We start from the raw sequence: 20,722 nt of genomic DNA on the forward strand, positions 1-20,722 counted from the left end.
GCGTGTAGGTGAGACAGTGAGAACCTAGTCTCACAAATACACATTTACGGTTCCACACCTAGACTACCGACCCATTAAAATTTTACTTTGTCTAAATTGGATTTTGAAATTACAATCTCTTGAGTGGAAGATTTCCGTAACTGAGAGACCAACTGACAAGAAAAGGACAGTGGAAAGAAACATTGGGAAGGGTCGGGGTTGTCTGGGGGTGTTGTGAAAGGCAGAAAATGGTGTGTGCACGTATGGGGGAAGGGTAGAATAGACCGTAGGGGAGGTTTCTAGAAATGCTCAGTGAAGATCCCGCATCAAATCAAGAGGCCTAGTTGAAAATCTAGGCATTTTAAAATAGGATTCTAAATCAAGATTTTCAAATCAGGAAATTGACTGGTTTTGAACAAAAACAAAAAACTGCTATACTGCAGCCTATAGGAGACTGATGGCCAAACACTGAGAAAAGGAGATAGCGATACACTGATGGGTACACCGACCACACTGACTCCCAGACCATGCGTCACACTGGTACACAGTTGGCAGACTGAACACCAGAGCACAGATACACTGGTAGATGCACTGACTGACTCACTGCATGAACATTTGACCAACCAACCTCACACTGATACTGACCAGTTGACCGAATGAAACACTAATGCAATGATTATGACACCAATACACCAGTTGTACAAGGAGGCAACAAAAGGTTAATCTCAGGAATGCCAATAACCTTGAGTTGTGCCGGTTCAGGGATGAACAAAATAAACAAGTTACCGGTCACAATGAGTGTTCGTGTGACCACCCTAAACGCCACTGGATCTCCCCCTTAGTGTAATGTTAATGTACTGTAGCGTCCAGTCAGTAATTCCCCAATGCCCATCGCTCTCTAGACGTAGTCCCAGACATGTGCATAAGTACAGGGAGATAGGAGCACAGGCATGGGCAGTGTCTGTGTGTGAGGGTTACATACAGGTAACGCGAAAGGAAATCAGAAGGCACTTGACGGATTCTCAGGACCAGAGAGAAGGAGAGGGTTAATGCAGTAGACCCAGATTGACTGGACCCTACAGCACTTCAAAATAGCATAAGGGAGACGGAGAGAGAAAGTCTGCTGGCAGTAAGAAATGTCCCACAGAGAAGCTGTTAAAACTTACATGCTGAGAGGGAGGGACTGAGGAAGCGAAAGTTAGAGAGTGAAAGCTGCACTGCACCAAGACAAAGTGCAGATAATTTTGTTACTCAAAATAACTATAGAATTTCTGGATAGGATACCTTTCAAATGAGAGATGTGAAGACTACAGCTGTAGACAGACATGGGGAAAACTACAGCAGGGAAATCTACTTTTAATTTGCCTTTGCTTTAATTTTTATTCTTGGATGTTATTCCCCAATTTCTACAATCCTTTCCTTCACAGAGTGAGTGTTAGTATAGACTGTCCTAATCTATTTGTGACATAGTAATCATTAAATAGACCGATTGGATTCCAGCCTTGGACAGTCACTTATTAACAAAGGCAAAGCCCAGGTGCAGACGGGTCACTTCCCATTATACATACATTCACCCCTCCACAGTCTCTCACCATACACAGTACAGTCACCATACACAGTCTCAAACTCTTGAGTTACAGATGTCTGTGGTTGAACCGGTTAGATCAGGGAGTGGCTGCCCCATATCTGGGAATGAGGGGAAGGGATCAAGGGAGAAGGTGAGGGGCGGGGCATCACTTTCTGCAACCAAATGTGAAACCAACCTCCCACTCTTAAGACAGCTGGGGTGCCATTTGCGTGTTTAAATTGGTCACAGGAATGAGAGAGAGAGAGAGTACTAGAGTACAGTACAGTACAGTACACTGACAGCCTAGTCACTATAGTCCCTATGCAGTACATAGGGCTGGGCGGTATACCGGTATTCATTTACGGACCAGTTTGGACTTTTACTATACCTTCATATCGGTATTTTAAAGTTTTGAATTTACCATTTACCGTGTCATTGAGTCATAGCATTCAGCTACCAATAAACTGGATCATGTTCGTGTATCCCAAAACTTGCTGCACTGGCATGCACGGTGGAAAGCCTGCTTCTTTGAAACACATTGCTATAAGAGGCCGCTTAACAAAGACAGGCTAATCTTCGGTTTTCATTTTGAAAGCTCTGAATTGCTGAGGCATTCCTTTATGGTTCATTTTGACAGTGCCACAAGCACCAGTTTTTTTGTTCGTTTTTTTCCACTGAAACAGGGCAGGCAAAGTGTTAAAGTTTTCAGAGTGCACTACATGGCTCTCCTAGGGCCGACTCTGAAGGTTTGAACATTCGTTCGGTCTCCAGACCTTCGAAGGTTCATTTTTTTCTCGTTGATATAAACTGACTGTTTGAATACTGAAGTGTGCCACCACAACAGATATGGTTGTGGGGTTAATGGGGTAAAGGCAGTGCGGTGAAGAGGAGCATAGGGAGAGGGGATAATGGGGGAGGGTCTTTGGAAACCCCAGCAAAAACTCCTGTCAGCATGCCTGTGGCACCACAGCGTTATTCTGCTTAAATTGTTTATCTGTTTTGTTGTTTGGAATTTGTTTAATGCACAGAAGACCCCCCAAAAGCTTAAATGTAAATTGCAACAGAAAATATCACGGAGGAAAATGCATTTTCCAGGATAAACTTGCGCTGGTTAAATGAAATTATGCATTATTTATTAGGTTTAATGGGTCAATTGCATAGAACTGAAAGCAGCATACTGGAGATGATCCCCGTGTTTAGTCTGCAGCTCCATATTAACTCTGCAAGTTCATTGCAATTTAGCCATCATTATATTTAAAAAAAAATTGTATATAATGTTGACAAACTCTGAACTGTAGAAGGGAGTCTTTTTATTATAGTAACCCAAAAATTAAGGTACTGTTCTGGTGTCTTTAGTATTTACTAATTTTAGTAGTTGTAATATTTAAAAAAATACACTGAACACCGGGATATGTTCATCAAGGGTTTTACACCAATTCACTATTTCCGACACTTTCCCTTATTAAAAAAAATACAAATTAAAGTTAGCACATGTCACTGCACATAAAATGTATTATGAGTGGAGGTGCTTTTACTGGAAGATTAACATATGAACTGTGTTCTTGTAAAATACGAATAAGAATTACGGTTAGAAAACTTATTTTAAACAAGGGGATGTTTTGTTAAATGGATTAACTTTAAAAATATATATTTTCATTCAAATCTATACACTAGTAGCTAATGAGGTCATCGATTGGTGCTAATTTACATAATCAATGATGCTTCGAACCTTTGTTTGGTAATGCGTTACGAACCCTCGAAGGTACAAAATGTACCCTTCAGGACAGCCCTAGCCTTTTCCCAGCAGTTTTGAGGTGTTGAGCAACTGCATCACAAAACTGTGCCCAATTCCAACATCCTTGATATAAAAGTACGCTCCTCCCGAGTACACATTGCAGGCTTGTGTGAAGTTCGACAGGGCAGCAGTCAGGACTTTTTTTTTTTTTTCTAAATAGTGACGCTTGATAGGAATTGTCAGAAACAAAATTCACTGAAAGACAGTGGGTCATCTACAGACAGTTCACGGTAGGGATAATTCGCTTTAAAAGTGTAGTATGACTAAAAGGGGGTGGGTTTTGATTTGAAGCGTCGTAACCTGACTGTTTACACACACAAAGTAATCATATGCATCAGCACTACGCCATACTCTTCTAGGTCCTGAGATCAGAGTGACTGTCTCTCCCTGCTTGGCACCACCCCCCCTGACCTGCATCCTGTCTGTGTCAGGCTGCCCGTCTCCTCCTCCGTCACTCCCTCCTCTGGCTTGGATACATCCATACCCGGATTTGCATCTCTCCCTTCATCAGAGGCTGTCCCTCAAACTTCTAACTGTGGCTATCCCAATTAAAGAGACTACGCTTACTCTGAAATTCACTTCTGTCATTTCTAGTTCGATGACTACATCTGTGCATTTCATTGGATAGAAAATGTAATCATGAATCACGCGTGAAGTTGCCTAGGGCAGTATAGGCAACTATTGTCACAAGGGGTAGTAAGTGAATGAGTTAAAGCACTTATTGAGTAAATCTCCCAAGTCCTTTAATCTCAATTAGTCATTCAAGTAACACACATCGGCCCGTTGATTAGGCGGCAGCAGCTATGGGCATTTAGTTTTGCATCCCTTTATTACATATTGAGTATTACATCTTACTCAATATTTCTAGAATAGTATGTGTAAATTTAAATGTTTACTTGTAAAAACATGCGTTAAAGGAGTAAAACTTTGAAAGCACTGATTACCAGAACAATTTACATAAAATAGAGATCATGTTAATACTGTAACAAGATTACAAAGAAAGCAAGGTTGTTCACATGCAACACCGTAAAATGTCAGTTTCAAAGAAAATGTCCCAGGCCATACATTTTGCCATTAAAATTGAAGCATCACTTGGGTGCCGAGATCTTAAACTTACATTTTTAAGTAAATTCTGGAGGTCCTCTAACACTACAGTGTTTGGTAAAATACGCATTTCCCACAAAGCTCGTGTAAAATGGACATATATGGGTTGATATTCAGCAGAATTCCAACTGCCCCATTGTGCTGGGCAGGACTCATCTATGGGTCAAGTACAGCCTTCATGTTGGATTGCTACTTTCAGGTGGTTTTTAAAAATTTACTTTTTCGGTTTGGGCAATGTTTAGACTGTTGCAACCATTTGGTCTGCTTTGGGAAAATGATTTGCCCAGATATTGCTGGCAGGGGCTATTATGTAGGCATTAGAAGTCAAATGTACTGCATTTGTCAGTAAACCTTGATGAATATCATTGTATGCCTTGATCAATATCACTATTGGAGACATGCACTTAAAATTACTTTAAATGGGTTTCAAACATTTCACAAGTCCCTGTCCCACTGCTGAGAAATCCACAGAGTGCACATTAACTATCAGCTTTTACTACTTTCCATTCAGAGGTATTCAACAGTTAGTACAACATGCAAAACATAACTAGATACACAGTCAGACATTTTTACCAGTTTTACAGTTACCATGTGCAAGTCACAGCAATTGAGTACATTTTCTTAACTGATCTACTGAAGGAAGTGGCTACGAGTGTAATGAACTGTAGACATGTCACTATAGTTCCAACAGTGCAGTACAATCAGCCCAGTCACCACAGTTCCTGTGTAGTGCAGTACAATCAACCCCAGTCACTACTGTCCTCGTACAGAACACAGTATTCCATCCGTTAACTGTACTCAATCTCTCTGCCACCACATTGTAGACAGGCATCTGGGATAGGAGAGCGAGAAAAGTGGAGCACGAGTAATCCGAGACTAGAGGGAGTGAATCATAGTTTCACCTGTAGTGAGAGATGATAAATGAGTAGCAGGAATGTAGTGACTTCACAGTTTGTCTTTCAGGGGAAAACTGAAATCTTCCTGACAAATCCTGCAGTCACTTAACAGCTTGAAACCATAAATACTGGGACAAAAATCCCTTCATGAAGTTTAAACACAAAACATACAGCCACTGAAATAAAAGAATCCTAGAACAGCACCGACTCCAATCTGGGCCCTATACTTACTATAGGCCATGCAACACTGGTTCCGATCTGAACTCTATACTTTACCTTAGGCTGGTGGATCTCAAACCTGTCCTGGAGTACCACCTACCCCGCTGGTTTTTGTTCCAACTGAGCTGTCAATTACTTAATTTAACCCTTAAATTAACCAATTTCATAAATCAGTATGGAGGTTTAAGTGAAGTGAACCAATCTTAGGAACCAACTTTTTCAGTTTAAAAAGTCAAATGTAATCAAATTACTTCAATGAATGGTTCAATTAAGTAACTGCTTGTTTGGAACAAAAACCAACAGGGTAGGTGGTACTCCAAGACAGGTTTGAGAACCACTGCCTTAGGCCACACAGCACTGGCTTCAACCTGGGCCCCAGTCAGTGTGTTAGTACAGTACAGCACTGCATACACGCATTCCTTGGTCTAGATTAGGCTAATCCTTAAGATTCAAGAGTAAGCCACCCAAATTTATTGGAATACAAGCAAAAGCAAAACCATTGAAAATAAAAGCACGTGTACACACAATGCATGGTGCTGCCATAGGCTCACAGTGTGAGCCTGTGCTCATTTTGTGGAGGAGCCTGTGACTGGCTTGTTCACAACCTCAAATCAAGCTCTGCTCCCCTTCTCTCTCTCCACTGCAGTGTTAAGGTACTGCATCACTTATTCTCTCTATTGTAATGTCACCCCGGTTTACAGCTCTTCAAGACTTGTCGAGTCCTGCTCAGTTTTGGCTTTTTTTCTATTCCCTATTTCTTCATAAGTGACGGAGTGGTGTGGGCGTGAGAGCGAGTGTGAGAAAAGCAAAAAAAAGGGAGGGGAAACTAGACATGGGGGTGAGGGAGATGCAGCTTGTGCAAGAACAGTCCTGTTTAAATCCTTTCTGAAAGGAAACAGCCCCTTTACAGTGTTTTACACACTAAATTCACCATCTGACGCACTGCTGGTATTCTGTTACGCAATTTTTTTCAATGGCAAAACAGTCAACTACTCTAGAAGAAATGAAGAAAGGTACTGCTATTTTTGTGGACTGAAATGTAATGCAAATTATGTTGGGTGAAACCTATAGTGAAACATAACACTGCACTGGCTTTGGTATGTTTGGGTTTTGTCAATAACATGGGGAAAGGATGCAATTAGGAATTGTCAAAACAAAAACAATGAATTAATTACTTAGATTATAGCATATTACAGGACTTTTTGCATTTCCTTGTAAATTTTGGTAGTCAATAGGCGGACTGCGGGCCAAATACAGACAGCCAGACACTTGACTGGACCACGGGAATAATTTTACCTTTTTTTTTTTTTTTTTTAATTATTTTAATGTATTGTTATGGAGGTTTGTTGCACTTTTTTGTGTGGAACCTAGTAGCAACTCTTCCTGGTTATTAGCCAATAGGATGTTATTTATTAATATGGACTATGTAGAGCTTGTGTTCACGTTAGTTACTTAGTGGATTGCTCGCAGTTCGGGCATTTCTGTACACATTCTGGACAGAGTGTCACTGTACTCGTCAAAAAAAATGTATTCAGTTTTCACGATTTCTATAAATAAACAGCTGAACTGCGGATTGTTTGTCGCGTGGACATATTTCAAGACCGCCTCCAAAATATAAGTGCATGCGCGCCCACACACACACACACACACACAACCGGGGGGTGCACGGTGCCATAGCTTGTATTCACCTACAAACTCCTACATCAGCGGCAGAAACAGCTTATTTCCAATGAAGACGCACAATTTTCTATTTGTGCACCTGCTAGAAATATGCATCCTCACCCGCGTCAATTACAGCTCCATCTAAATAGATCTGTGATTGACAAGCACCAGAGACGGCATCTAGTTTGCTGCACAATTTGCTGTTGATAGATGCGAGTTTTTGCTGGTGATGTGTGGTTGTGAAGAAAAGAGAAATGTTTGAGTCCAAATCTGCCACGATTTCATGGAGATTTTGAGCTATGTTTCAAAATGACTCACACATTTCAGGTCTCCAATTATCAAAATATTCTGGGGGAAGATCCCCAGACCCCCTGCCCTGAATTCCTCAATCCTCTTTGCACAAAATTTAATGTTGAAAAATTAAGGCAGTGGACAGTGGGACAAAGGGAAATGGTTAACACTTTAATCTAATAAAACAAAATTCTTGACATTTTCCATTATCTATATGCCTACAATAATCTAACAAATTAAAACACACAAAAGTGGTCTGAAAACATTTGAATACAAATATTTACATTTAAATATTTTCGTACTGTCAAATGAATGTAATAAATATAACCAACAGGTATATTTATAATTCACATAATTGTGTGTTGGACAGGGGCATCTGAAGGTAGTCTGGACCTTGACCAAGAAATTTGGACCCTGACACAAAATTGATTACCCCTGCTATATAATGTAATACTCACGGAGCAGACTCCCATATTTTGGAAAAACGAATCTGTGAACCAACTCCTTTCAATGTACCTTGGCATTAAGCATCACTGCAATTTTACGTTGGAACGTGCTGTACAGTTGGTCATTACCCATGTCTGCTTCCAAATGAAGAAATGATCATTAAAGGCTTGGCAAAACTACTGATTAAGTTTTCTTCCAACTTGCAAAACATTAAAGCTCTACTACATGGATGTGTTTAAGATGGCTGAAAAAAGGTGTAGCGTTTTACTTCTTTTGTTGAGGCTGCAGAACACTGGTGTATGTTTGTGGATTAAAATTTCACACACACCAGGGACCCTCTACATAATGTATGCATCTCAAAAGTAACTTATAGGTACAGGCATAACCAACTATGCACAGATTATAGGACAGATTGATACAATTAAATAATGAAAAATGAGTAAAACACTAGCCTTTTAATAAGTTCAGGTATATCACGTTACTCAATTAAAAAAAATATATATATGTATATTCAAATCCAAAAATCAAACAAAGCACATTTTCCTGACTTACTGCCCCTCCCCTTGAATAGCGTGTGGTCAACTGTAACTTATTTATAACTAACTAAAGAGAAGGTTAAAAAGGAACCAAATATTGGATAACGATAAATTTCAGTCCTTGCACCCGCAATGAGTTGGGTTTATTCCTTGGAAACTACTGCAAAGCATTAAAATACTAAACCATACTTCAGATGCCCCACATAGCCTATCTAAATTAAAACATTTGTATAATGCCCATTACTTAAAAGTTGTTGAATAGAAAAGTTCAAAACCGTCAAATAGCTCCTTAACTGGATAGGATCCTTGGATCACTTAGACATTAATGGACACCAAACGAGCACGATGGGTCGAATGGCCTCCTCTCGTTTGTAAACTTTCTTATGTTCCAATTGCCAGCCGTGTCAGCAGGCACTAGACCAGACTAAATGTAAACAAATATGATTACACAGATTTTCCTTCTGAAAGAGCACTATCCCCCCCCCATCTTCCAGCATGCCTGTGGACCACTGTTATTCTGCTTTTTATATCTGCCATATTTACAGCAAAGTGTTGTGCAATAATGGAAAGAAATTAAATTTCGAAAAATCTACCATTTGGATTTTTTTTGCTAAATGCTCAGAAGACCTCCAAAAAGCTTAATGAAAGCTGGGCAACTCAAAATATGTATATCACGGAGAAACAAGCAATCTCTAGGATCATTTAACTAACAAGTTTAAATGATGCATTATTTATTAGGCTTAATGGGTCAAGAACTGAAAGCAGCGCACTGGAGATGATCCTGTGTTTATTACACAGCTCCCTACCAAGTCTTATAGTTCATTGCAATTGACCCATTATCATTATATACCGAAATATACATAATTATAGTTAAACCAAATGTTAAGGTTACTGTATTCCGGTGCCTTTAGTATTTACTACTTTCAGTATAGTTGCGTTACTGAACACCGGGGTATATTCATCAAGGGGTTTACACCAATTTGACACTTTCTGTATTGAATAAAACACAAATTGAAGTTAACATGTATACATCACTGCGCATTATGTTTATTGAGTAGTGCTTTTACTGGAAGTTTAACATGTTTCATCCAAGTAAAAATCAATACCTACACATGAAACTATGTGCTTGTACAAAAGCAAAACATAATTAGTGTTCGAGAACTTAATTTTATACTACAAGGGAATGCTTTTATATGGAAAAGTTGACGTCATTGATAAATTATGCAAATTAGCAACAAAGCTTCGGTAGTGTGTTCCGAACCTTCAAAAAGGTAAAAACAACCTTCGGGACAGCCCTACTTTAGACTAATTCTGCTGTCCCTCCCTGCATTTTAAGGTGTAAAAAAGAAATAAGCTCCATGGTACAGTAGACCTTTAGAGAATTAAGTTGCATGATAGTGATATAGTTGCCATTGTATTTTTGCTTAGTTATCACACCATGGAAATTGTACACGCTCATGTCTTATGTCCACATAAGAAATGTAGTCCACCCTGAACTCTCTCAAATCGTTTGAGATGGCATCACTGATGTAGGCACAATTTGCACTAAAATGCAGCAGAAATGCATTGTGGGAAGCAGCCAGGTGCCTTCTCAGTCCGTTTTCATTGGTCAGTTAAATTTTAAATGGACATCAAAAAGGATTAGACTCATTTCAATCCCAAAACTGACTGATCGTACAACAATGCAGCACTGGGTGTGCTCTGGTTGTAGTCTACTTGAGTACACTACAGTCCAGCCTGTGACTCTGCAGCAGTCCAGTCCAGTACAGTCCAGTCCAGTGCATGACTCTGTAGCAGTCCAGTATGCTACAGTGCCATCAGCGGATGAGTGCTACAGTTTGTACAATCTCAGTTTTGATAACCGCCTGTTTTAACTAAATTAGAAATGTAAATTGTGAATATAGGGACGGGTTTAACGGTAGATACAATTCTCTCACCCTCCACCCCCCAGCACTAGTAAATAGCAGGTCTGAAACCAGCAGAGCACTACAATTAAATCACTTTACATAACAAGAGGCCATACTACCCAGATGCCTATCTCAGGTATGCTATTGTAATACACCCCTCCCCTATTTTGTCCTCAATCCCTCACTCCTTGTTCATTCTTGTTACAGGACCAGTCAGGCCCATATAAGGTAAGGTCAAAGACTGCCAAGCTGTTATCTCCTGTTAGACTGAGCAAGAGAGGGAGGGACAGAGGGAGCAAGAGAAAGAGATAAGGTCATTCTTTACCGTGTTAGAGAGCTGAGATTAAATTTCACGTGTGAGCATAGGGAGGGGAGAGAGAAAGAGAAAGCGAGAGACCCCTGTACAGATGAACACTACATTTAGACTTTTGCACAGAATGTTAGAAGACATAAGGACAGATTGTTCAACACAAACCCACACAAAGCTGATAAGTGGAAAGAAGCAAACCAAGCAAGAGGGGAATCTGCCTGCTGTAACTGCAGTTTCATTATCCGACTAGGAGATGTCATTTCCCAAAGGCGACAACTAGCAAACATTTGGTCAGTGCACCATGTGTACTGCAGGTCTATTAAATAAGGTGTGTACTGGGTTTTAATTTTAGGAATAACTGAAAATATTTAAAAGATTAACCTATATTTTCCATCTGCATAATTCTTATTTTTTCTATGAACCTTGTTTATAAATGTTGCATAAGTGTGGTACTTTGTAGTTAAATGTATTTGTATATAAAACAAATATAAATTTATAACATGGGGTTGTATGTGGGGTGCTCATAGCATTCAGGACTTGATCTATATACATAGTTGTTGCCAAGACAGTCAGGCTGCTACTGATACATTAGAAGTGAAGGCCTGAATGCCAGAGTGGTGATTTCAGATCTACTGATTTGGATAAAAATGTGACTGGGTGAAACACCTACTGTAAGACTGTTAGTCTTTTGATTTTTCTGTATTTTCATTGTTTGTGCAAGTGCTGTGCATTTAACCTTGTCTCGTCAGAAAGTAGATGTTAAATTATCATTCCAGGGGAAGCTTTTATTATAGAAGACAAAGATGCAAGGACTCACTACTGCTTACAACAAGAATCACCACTAAATGAAAACCAGTTCCAGCAGTAGTAGAATGGTAACAAATTGCAATGGCCTTGATCAAATATGTAAAAGGACTAACAAAAGGTTTCCCCACACATACACACACTAGGAAAAGTGCATTAACACTGGACTGGGAGAGGGGGTTAATACAGTACAGAAACACTGGCTGGACATTAGCATTGTGCAGAGAGGGAGTGGCAGAGCATGATAGTTGACAGCTGCACATTCCCTCCCTATCAGAAAGGGGAAACAAGTTTGTTCAAGTGGGGGAAGAGAGAAAGAAATTGCATATGAACTGCACTGAGGGATAATACAATACAGACTCTACATCAGTGAAGGAGTATTAGTACAGTACAGAATTAACAGTGCATTATCAGTGGGATTATGTACTACTACAGAGTCACTGAACACTGGACTGCAAGCTACAGTAAACCAACACTGCACAGAACGAGGGGGTTAATGTAATACAGTAGAGAGTGGGGGGTGGAGTGCCATTCATAAGACTCACAGCTGATCTATTTTCTCCTCAAATGAGAGAATGAGTGTGACATCCCATGAAAACCCATGAGCCCATGTGATTAACAGAGAAAACTGCAGAACAGATGGACCAACTAGTCACTACATTACATTCTCATGGCACAGAGAGCAAGAGGGATAATACAGTAGAGTACAGTGACTTCATTCTACAGAGTTAATACAGTACTGAGAGAAAGATGGAGAGAAGTGAGGTTAAGAGTGGCTGCACAAGATCCAAGGACAGTGCTGGTCAGAGCCATGCAGGTCAGGGTGTGGTTTACTGTGTGCACCTGTGTCACTGTGCACCTAGTCAGTACATTAGTGCCAGTAAATTAATCCGTGTAAGTCAGTCATTGGCAAGGTGGGGAACTCACAACAATAGAACAGCCCTGAACACAGACAATCCTGACCCCCCCACCTACCACTCAGAAGTGCGCTTCCTGAAAAACAGGATATGATGGATTAACCATCCCCAACACCCCTCTGATCTCTCTCAGTGCAGTGTTAAAGTACTGTAGTATCCAGGCAATGCCTCTGTACGTGCAATACAGTGTTTTCTCAGTGCAGTATTTACTGTTGATCTACTGTATTGTATTAAGTCTCCCTCACCGTGTAGTAGCCAGTGTCTGAAGAGAATTGTACTGCTTTAAACTTCCCTTTCTCTGCCTTTCGCACTTCACTGCCCCCTCTGTCCTCCTCAGCTGCCTTAGATTTTTCTCACTTACTCCACATCTCTCCAACTTCTAATTTTCTTATTGGCTGAAAGGTTTACAGTAAACCTATCTTGCCATGTATTATGCTTTGGCTAAACGTTTCTCCCGCTCTCCCCATTCCTCTTCACGCACAGACATGTTCACTCCTGTCTGGGCAGCTGCAGAAGAATTCAGTCATCTGTGGTGCACACCCCCAGTCCCCATCTGTACTGTATTAAGAAATGCATAACGGCATCTGCTAAGAATGTGAAGGGTTAATGTCCTGTAGTGTTCAGACAGTAAGTGTCACTACTATATTAATCCCTGAGTGCAGTGTTGATATACCATAGAGTCCAGTCTGTGTCTGTTCTATACTGAAGCATTTTAAAATGCAGAGTCCCGTCTCTCTCGGGCTCAACATGAAACATCTCACACCACCTCAAAGCCCATCCAGCCTATAAGTCACGAGAAGCCCCGGTCAGCTGACCTCCCAGTGATAAACCAACTCCTGCAAAGCACTTTACACCTCAAACCCATCAACATGTCCTGTGAGAAAGAAGGGGGCTTTGGGCTCGCTCTACACCATGCATTTAAATGACCTGTTAAACGCTTTTGCTTTAACATACTTGAGAACCGGACTCGAGACAACCTCAGGGGGCAGTCTGCAGTGCAGTTCTTAATTGGTTCCCATCAGGTAATCAGAAGTGTGGATGCCAAAATAGCAATCTAATTTCAGTGCATGTCCCCCATAACCCCAAAATGCCCAGTTCATCCGATTGAGATCCATTGTAAATTCATGCAGCCTAGGCAAAGTCTACATGTTTGCATGTTGTGGTCATTTTGTGTTGCTGCTTGTTCTGCACTCATGGACTCCATCAGTGTGTCTGTACACAAGTGCATGGTGGGATACCAGACAATGAAGCATTGCCCTTTGAGGAACTGTAACCAAACTACATGTGGATGCAGTCATCCCCATTGAACATGCAATCGTTGTGTGTGGACTCTGAGCTGGATTAATTGGATCCAATTCAAGTACAGTTCAAGATCAGTTAAGTATTGTAGACAGGACCTTAAATATAATTTCTTCAAAAATTAGAAGCACAGACAAAATAAGGAAAAAAGGATGAATATCAGATAGATGGTTACCGCCCGCCTCCCCTTAAACAACCATTAAATTTATACCCCTCTTACACCGCACATGGGAGAGATGGAATCTACATCCCACAGAGCCACAGACTATAACTATAAGGTATAGAAGACTATAGCGTCAATGCTGCCACCACAGAATCAGGGATAAAAACCGCTACAAATCACTCCCTCACACTCACAAATGGTAAATACCACTCTGTATCCAAAAGCACTGGGACAACAATCAACCACCCAAAATTAAAGTCATTAACTTAAGTATTAAGTTATAGGAGTTAAAATGAAGATAGATTTCTGATTTTCCCCACAAGACTGACATTTGCCCCATTGTTATAACAAAGAAACCGAAAAGCGCAGTAAATAAAGTCACAGACCTCCAAAGGTTTAAAAAAATTACAGAAGCGATGAAGCCCTGGTGCTATAAACCTACTATATAGTACACACACACACACACGCACACACACCTAAAACAGCTGCAGCCACACAGAGGGTAACTGGGCTACAATACAAAACTATAGCCAGTCTCACTGCACAGAGGGGTCTGGGACATAGTTAGAGACATTAACCCCGCTTCCCCTCAGAACCCCTGCCTTATTTATGAATTGTCTTTAATATTGGTGCATTTTTAAATGCATTTTGTGGCGGTGTAAGCCAGAGAGCATTGCAAGGACCTCTAACACAGGCTCTGTGAGGTTTTGAGGTGAGGCACCATCAGATGTTAATCAGCACTCTCAACTTGACTCACCACCCTGCCACATGAACCCACTACAGCACTGTCCTCCACACACCCACAGCACAGTCACACCCCTGACTGCCTGCCAGGGAAAGACTGACCAACTGACCAGCTGCCTGCCTGCTACTGATCAGCTGTGTATTTACAGTACAGTGGCTCCAGCCAGTGTCTGTACAGCAGGTGTATTTTTATAAGCCGCAAGAAGACCTGCACGAGCATTAGGGCTTGTGTAAATCATGGGTTACTCAAGTTTGAATCAGACGCACACAACCTCAGTTTATGCTTAGCTGTAGACTGCCCTTGTGACTGGTTTATTAAGGGCTTGCGGTGTCGTCTGTGCAATAGACGGGTGAAGTGACATGACTGCAAACAATGTTTTGCTATATACAGTGCAGTTTGAACTAGTACTAGTAACGGGCTGAATCACCAGTTCTCAAATTCTATTCCTGAGGCCCCCGTCCTGATGGTTAATTTTACAGCTAAGCCCTCATTTAACCAATTTAATTGACCGTGTATTAGGATAAAGTTGCCTCCAATTTTGGCCCCTGTACTATATTCCACACAGTGGTCTACTTTTCTCTAGTCCACACTGCAATAGCTCCATTCTGGGCCTTATACTGTAGCCAACACAGCACAAGCTTAAATCTACACCTTATATTATACCATTGTCCACACAGCACTAGCTACAATCTGGGCCCTATAATACAGTGAACACAGCACCGGTTCCAGTCTAGGCCCCACATCACATTGGTCTGTGATTAGTCATGGGAGAGCAAAAACACTGCATTTACACTGCAAGGTCAGACCTAACATGGCTTTGGTCTGACTGCCAGCTAGATTCACTGCCTTGAGCAATGTTTTCTCTCCTACACCAAAGACTTAGACAGAGGTTAATCTGGGTACCTTCAGAACTGCGATTTGTAATCAAAGGAAAAATTAAGCAGTGGCCGAAAAGGGAAGGAAAAAAATTAATTGTAAACCAGTGTAGGTTTGCATTTGGCGTCAACTTCATATTTGAGGTTTAAAAATAACAGTATATTTAGTCTACACATTGTCAACTACATGGAGATCAATAAACCGACTGCAACATGAAATCTCTAGACAAATACAGACACGAACCTCGCATGTTTAGGGACTGTTCAAATACACCTGCTTAAAGTGGGTTGAATCGATTCAACCCATTAGGCCTACATTTGTAAATTAATTATTCTGGTAGAGGATTAGCGTCTTAAAACAAGAACTTCCCATTAATTGCATTAGTCCATGAATTGGATAATGAACAAGTGAACTCAAAAGCATTGTTGCTAATATATACATTTTAAAAAGGTGCTTTGAGAGCATTCCATTATTCATACAATATACATAAAATGTGTTTGTTTGCCTGGGACTTCATTTACACCAGGAAAAAAAATTTAAAATATAACCGTTAATGATTCGAGAGGTTTATTATCTTTTCGAAATTGTCAGTTTCGACGATTCGTTTTATTCCACTGGAAGGAGTTGCCTTTAGTGATGCCTAAAGTGGACTATGTTTAAGTGCAGTTAGAAGCATCATAAAAGCTGCCAGGGTAAATGTAGTACAAGACAGTAAAATACTAGTTTCTCAGCCTGGTTTCCAAACAAAAATATATAAAGCATGGGGTATGATATTAAACCTCAGGGGAGATCATTAAATGATGCAGGAAGTGGATGGGGATACATGAATACCCCAGGGAGGTTTTAGACATTATTTTGCAACTACAATGTTACTTTTGCCCCTGTTGAAACGGACTATGCAGTGTGTAGTGAGAATGGGTTAATACAGAGCAGTCTGGACACTGACACAGCAGCACACAGATAATGAGTAAGGGATGCAACCACACATCAACACTGCACTGAGAGCGGGCTGATTCAGTACAGATGCACCTTTAACACGGCACTTAAAATAAGATGCATTTATTGGGAGATTAAAATGCGTTTAGCCCAGTATGTTATCATTGTTAGAGTAGGTAAGGACAGTATTGATCAATACTCCCTGCCTCTCCCTCTCTCGGTGGCGCACTTTTATGTTGAAAGAGCTGCGTGAAGGCGCGCCGGGACAGCAGGTACAGGTGAGCACGTCGCGTAATGGCCGCCTCAGCAGAGACGTGAGCACAACCATCACCTCTTTAAATGCCAAGCAGTGGCGCTCGACTACGGTCTGGACGGAGAAACTCGCAATAGCAACCCGCATTGAAACAGCGGGCAGAGCCGGGCAGAGCCGGGCAGAGCCGGGCGGAGCCGGGCGGAGGCCGCATCGAGCCCCGCAGGTGAAGTCGCAGCCTTTCCCGCGATGGCGGCGGCGCCAGGAATGTGAAAGTGCGGCGGCGGACCTTGTCCCTGCGCCCGGGTCAGTGATACATTAACAGAGAGCAATCGGGGCGGGGGTGTTAAACACGACATCGCAGGCGGGATACCGGATCAAAGTGGAGGATGACCTGTACACTCGCATTTCAACACTCGTCTGGTCCGACTGAGGATGTCGTTACTCAGTCAGGTACATTCAAATGATGAAGTACTGCTGCCGAAACCGCGCCCGTCGCTTCACACCCACGGAACCGGTTTGGCGCAAACGGGGATTTTTTTTTTTTTTTATTAACCGCAAGTCATTCAATCTCAATGTAAAAGACTGACACACGCCCTGAAAATGTATACACACGACACATCTTCAGTGTGACTTCTCTAACCGCACATACAACAGTTACACCGTTCACTTTTAATAATGGTCAGCTATGGAGGTAGAGTATGGACTTACAAGGGGCTGGTTGATCAGGTTTATTTTGAAGTTACTTTCTAATTACTCTGAAAACATGAAGCAGTGCATGCCTTGCGTCTACTTGATACAATGAAAGCAATTACAATACGGTTTCATTCTACACGGTTGTAAACAGTACTTCACCCCCTTCATATGAAACCAATGTAGTGCGTTTAATTTAAACAATCTTCCCCCAGACACGCGTCCTGTCAGCCGGGGTGAGCGCTGCCCTGCAGGCGCGGTGCTCGCCGGTCCCACATGAACAAGGTTAGCGCAAACACGTTTCTAATGAAGGATGTGAACAGATTGCTCTTCCCTGTCCTACTGTGACGAGTCACACGCATGTAGGGACAATATTCCCAGACAGACATACAACATGCCTCACACACGGTGAGCCCGAGCAGCGTACAGGTGTGCGGTGCGGGGCGGGGGCGGGTCACATGACCGTTAAAGAGAAAGTATTTCACAACTTTTATTTACATTTTTTATGACCAACACCGAGAACCCGGAAGTACGCGTTTAAAAATCAATAGTCCGACAGGTTAAGTTCAGTTTCTCCTGATATGCAATACATTTCAAAAAGGTTACGAATTTAAATTAAATGCAAATAAAACCCAGAAACGTCAAGGTCGCACTCAAGTCAAGCTGCACAAGCGCAGTCGGCACGTCGGGGCTGAGACGCAGGTGCCGCACCTTAAACCAGACCTGCGCGGAGGGGCGCTTAACCGAGTCACAGCGACTGATGTGGACATTTGCGTCCACAAATCGCATTACATCAAGTCAAACCACTCAGTATGCAAAGTCCCCGATACAAAACGCCACAGATAACCGGGTACACACAGCCCAACGAGGTGCTTTTCATAACTTTCCATTTCAGAGGCATCTACCAGCCAGCATCGCAGACGCAGGAGAGACGGGTCCCAACTCGCCGGCTCTCACCTGGTCTTTGTGGGTCAGCGCTGATCACTGCTCTCCTGGGCTCCGGACAGGTCTCAACCAAACTGCACAGACAAAGACAGGCATCAGGACACAATTAAAGCACTTCTACACATTCAACTTCCACACACCGTGAGCCCCCTGTGGAGCAGACGGCACAGACAGGTACAGGCCGAGATGTCCCACTTGGAAAACTGACTCCTACAGCAGCCATTGGCATTTTTGTTTTAAATGTCGGGACGTTTTGTTTCCATCCGCAGCTCCACTTCGGCGGGGTTATCGTGTGAAGCGCGAACTTTTATTTTGAAAAGTGCTCGAAGGCGACGGACATTTTCGGTTATAACATTTCAACCCTGCCCCCCCCACCACCACCACACACCGACTCTCGTAAGACGATCGTATTCGTTAGTTTTGCTCGCTGAACAAAAACACAGACCAATGCATACATCCAATAAAGTAATCCAACGCGAAAGGGCTGCTCTTCTGTGCTGCCAAGTTTAAAGTTGGCCTATTGTTTGCCCGCACATTTCAAGTTACCGACCAACTCCACCGAACGCGTCCGAAATGGGCTCCCTGGGTTGCGGCCACAAAGCCGGCTGTGCCCGGGTGTCGGTTCACAGTCGACACCGCAGATCAACCCCTGTGTCCGACGCCTAACTTTCCTCCTCGGCGTTTCTTTGTGTCCGTCTTTCTCAATTAAATCCGCTCTCTCTCTCTCGCCCGGGGAGTGTGACGTCACTGCACCCCAGACACAACTTACCGAAATAGAGCGCGTTCACCGAAAAGCACCGAAGTGTCTCCGTAGGTGCAAAACGACACCCGTGCGTGTGAAAATGGAGACTCGGCGCCGGGGCTCCCACACTGTCAGACCCGCCGGCAGACGGCCCTGCAGCACACGCACACACGCCCGCAAATCTCCGTTTATGTGGCTGGCGTGTCTGGGGCTCTCGTCGCCGGATCCAGACTCCCGTTGTGTATCTCCGGCCTGTGTTTCAGGGGGTTCTCCCAGTATCCCAAACAGATAGACGTGTGTGTGTGTGTCTCTCTCTCTCTCTCTCTCTCTCTCTCTCTCTCTCTCTCTCTCTTTCTCTCTGTAGCTTTTTTCCCCTCTTTCTCCCCCTCTCTTTCCTGCCTGACTGGAACTGGGCGTTTTAACTCCACTCGAGTCCGCTGGCTTCCGTCCGCACCGTGGAGCCGCTGGAGTCGTATGGGTGTGGACTAGACGCGCTCACCACCACAAAACACACACACACGTATATAAAGAAATGAGGAAAAGGGGGACGATTTGCCCTGCTTTTTCTGCTCTCCCACCTCTCTCTGTTTCTCGGGCTTGTTGGCTCTCCTCCCCGCGTCGCTGGTCGCTGGTGGCGGTTGTTGTTGTTGGCCTGGCGCAGGAAAGTTGGGAGTCGGAGTCGGGAGTCGGGAGTCTCCGGACGCGCAGCAGGACACGGAGGGAGACGGCGCTACCGTAACGATCGGGCTAGAGGTGCAACAAGCCGGACCTATATAGGCCACATAGTTTATTTCACTCACATCCTCAATACTACTAGCAATAATAATAGCAATTAGTAGGAGTAGTAGTAATCTGTTTTTTCAGGTGTTTAATGATGATGCTAATAATAATCCTATACATTACGTTTTATTACATTTCTCAGCAGGCGCCCTTATCCAGGGAGACTTACATTATTAACAGTAATGGCAAATGCCCGCAGCGCCTGGGTTGTGTTTGTTTGCGTGCACCGTCCCTGTGAAAGACCGAAGGAAAGAAAGAAAGAAAGTGGTCTAATTGCTAATGCGAGTGGTGGTGCGCATATAGTAGCATGGATACGGTGCCTCCCGGGGCGCGGTGGAGGCGGAGTCCGTCCCTGTCCTCCTCTCCCTCCCTCCCTCCCTCCCTCCTTCCCAAGTCCAGAAAGCACCCCGCCATCATCCTTACGGGAAAGGGGGCAGGGGCGAGACACGGGGAGGGAGTCGGACACACGCACAGCACTCGTTTATACACCAGGGCCCACATTTCTGATTAAGCCCGGTGTAAGTGCATGCAACCCCCCCAGGTCCTCTCTCTCCGGGGCGGCAGGCGGGCGTGGACCTCGTCTCATGATTACAGCCGCACTTCCTGACAGGAAAATACAGGAAGCAAAGGTGAACGTCATCCCCACACTTTTTCATTATTTGTTTATTCTATCTAGGTATTGATGTATTCATTCATTATTTGTCTTATCAAATAAACAAACAAGGAAACAACTACATTGTCCCTTTATTTTTTTCATTTCATATTTAAATACACTATATTTGACCAATTATTCTACCGATATATTTGACCGATTATTCATATTATACATTGTAATGACAAATAATAATACGACTTGCAT

General features: G+C 42.7%; 1 protein-coding gene across 9 annotated transcripts in view; it reads right to left on the bottom strand.

Moving 5' to 3' along the window:
• Positions 1–20,127, bottom strand: part of ctnnd1 (catenin (cadherin-associated protein), delta 1) — a 35,848-nt gene extending 15,721 nt beyond the window's left edge. For 2 of the 9 annotated variants that reach the window (XM_066718672.1, XM_066718668.1), the window contains exons 1-2: positions 19,111–19,606; positions 18,354–18,415 (exon numbers count right to left, since the gene is read on the bottom strand). The gene's annotated coding sequence lies outside the window, so the exon portion shown is untranslated. Of the gene's footprint in view, positions 1–18,353; positions 18,416–18,875; positions 19,029–19,110; positions 19,607–19,661; positions 19,924–20,032 lie in introns of those variants that run through there. The other 7 variants (XM_066718670.1, XM_066718669.1, XM_066718676.1 and 4 more) reach the window with 7 other exon arrangements.
• Between the last annotated feature and the right edge of the window lie 595 nt (positions 20,128–20,722).

Source organism: Amia ocellicauda, chromosome 12, assembly GCF_036373705.1.
Source record: "Amia ocellicauda isolate fAmiCal2 chromosome 12, fAmiCal2.hap1, whole genome shotgun sequence".
NCBI lineage: Eukaryota > Metazoa > Chordata > Actinopteri > Amiiformes > Amiidae > Amia > Amia ocellicauda.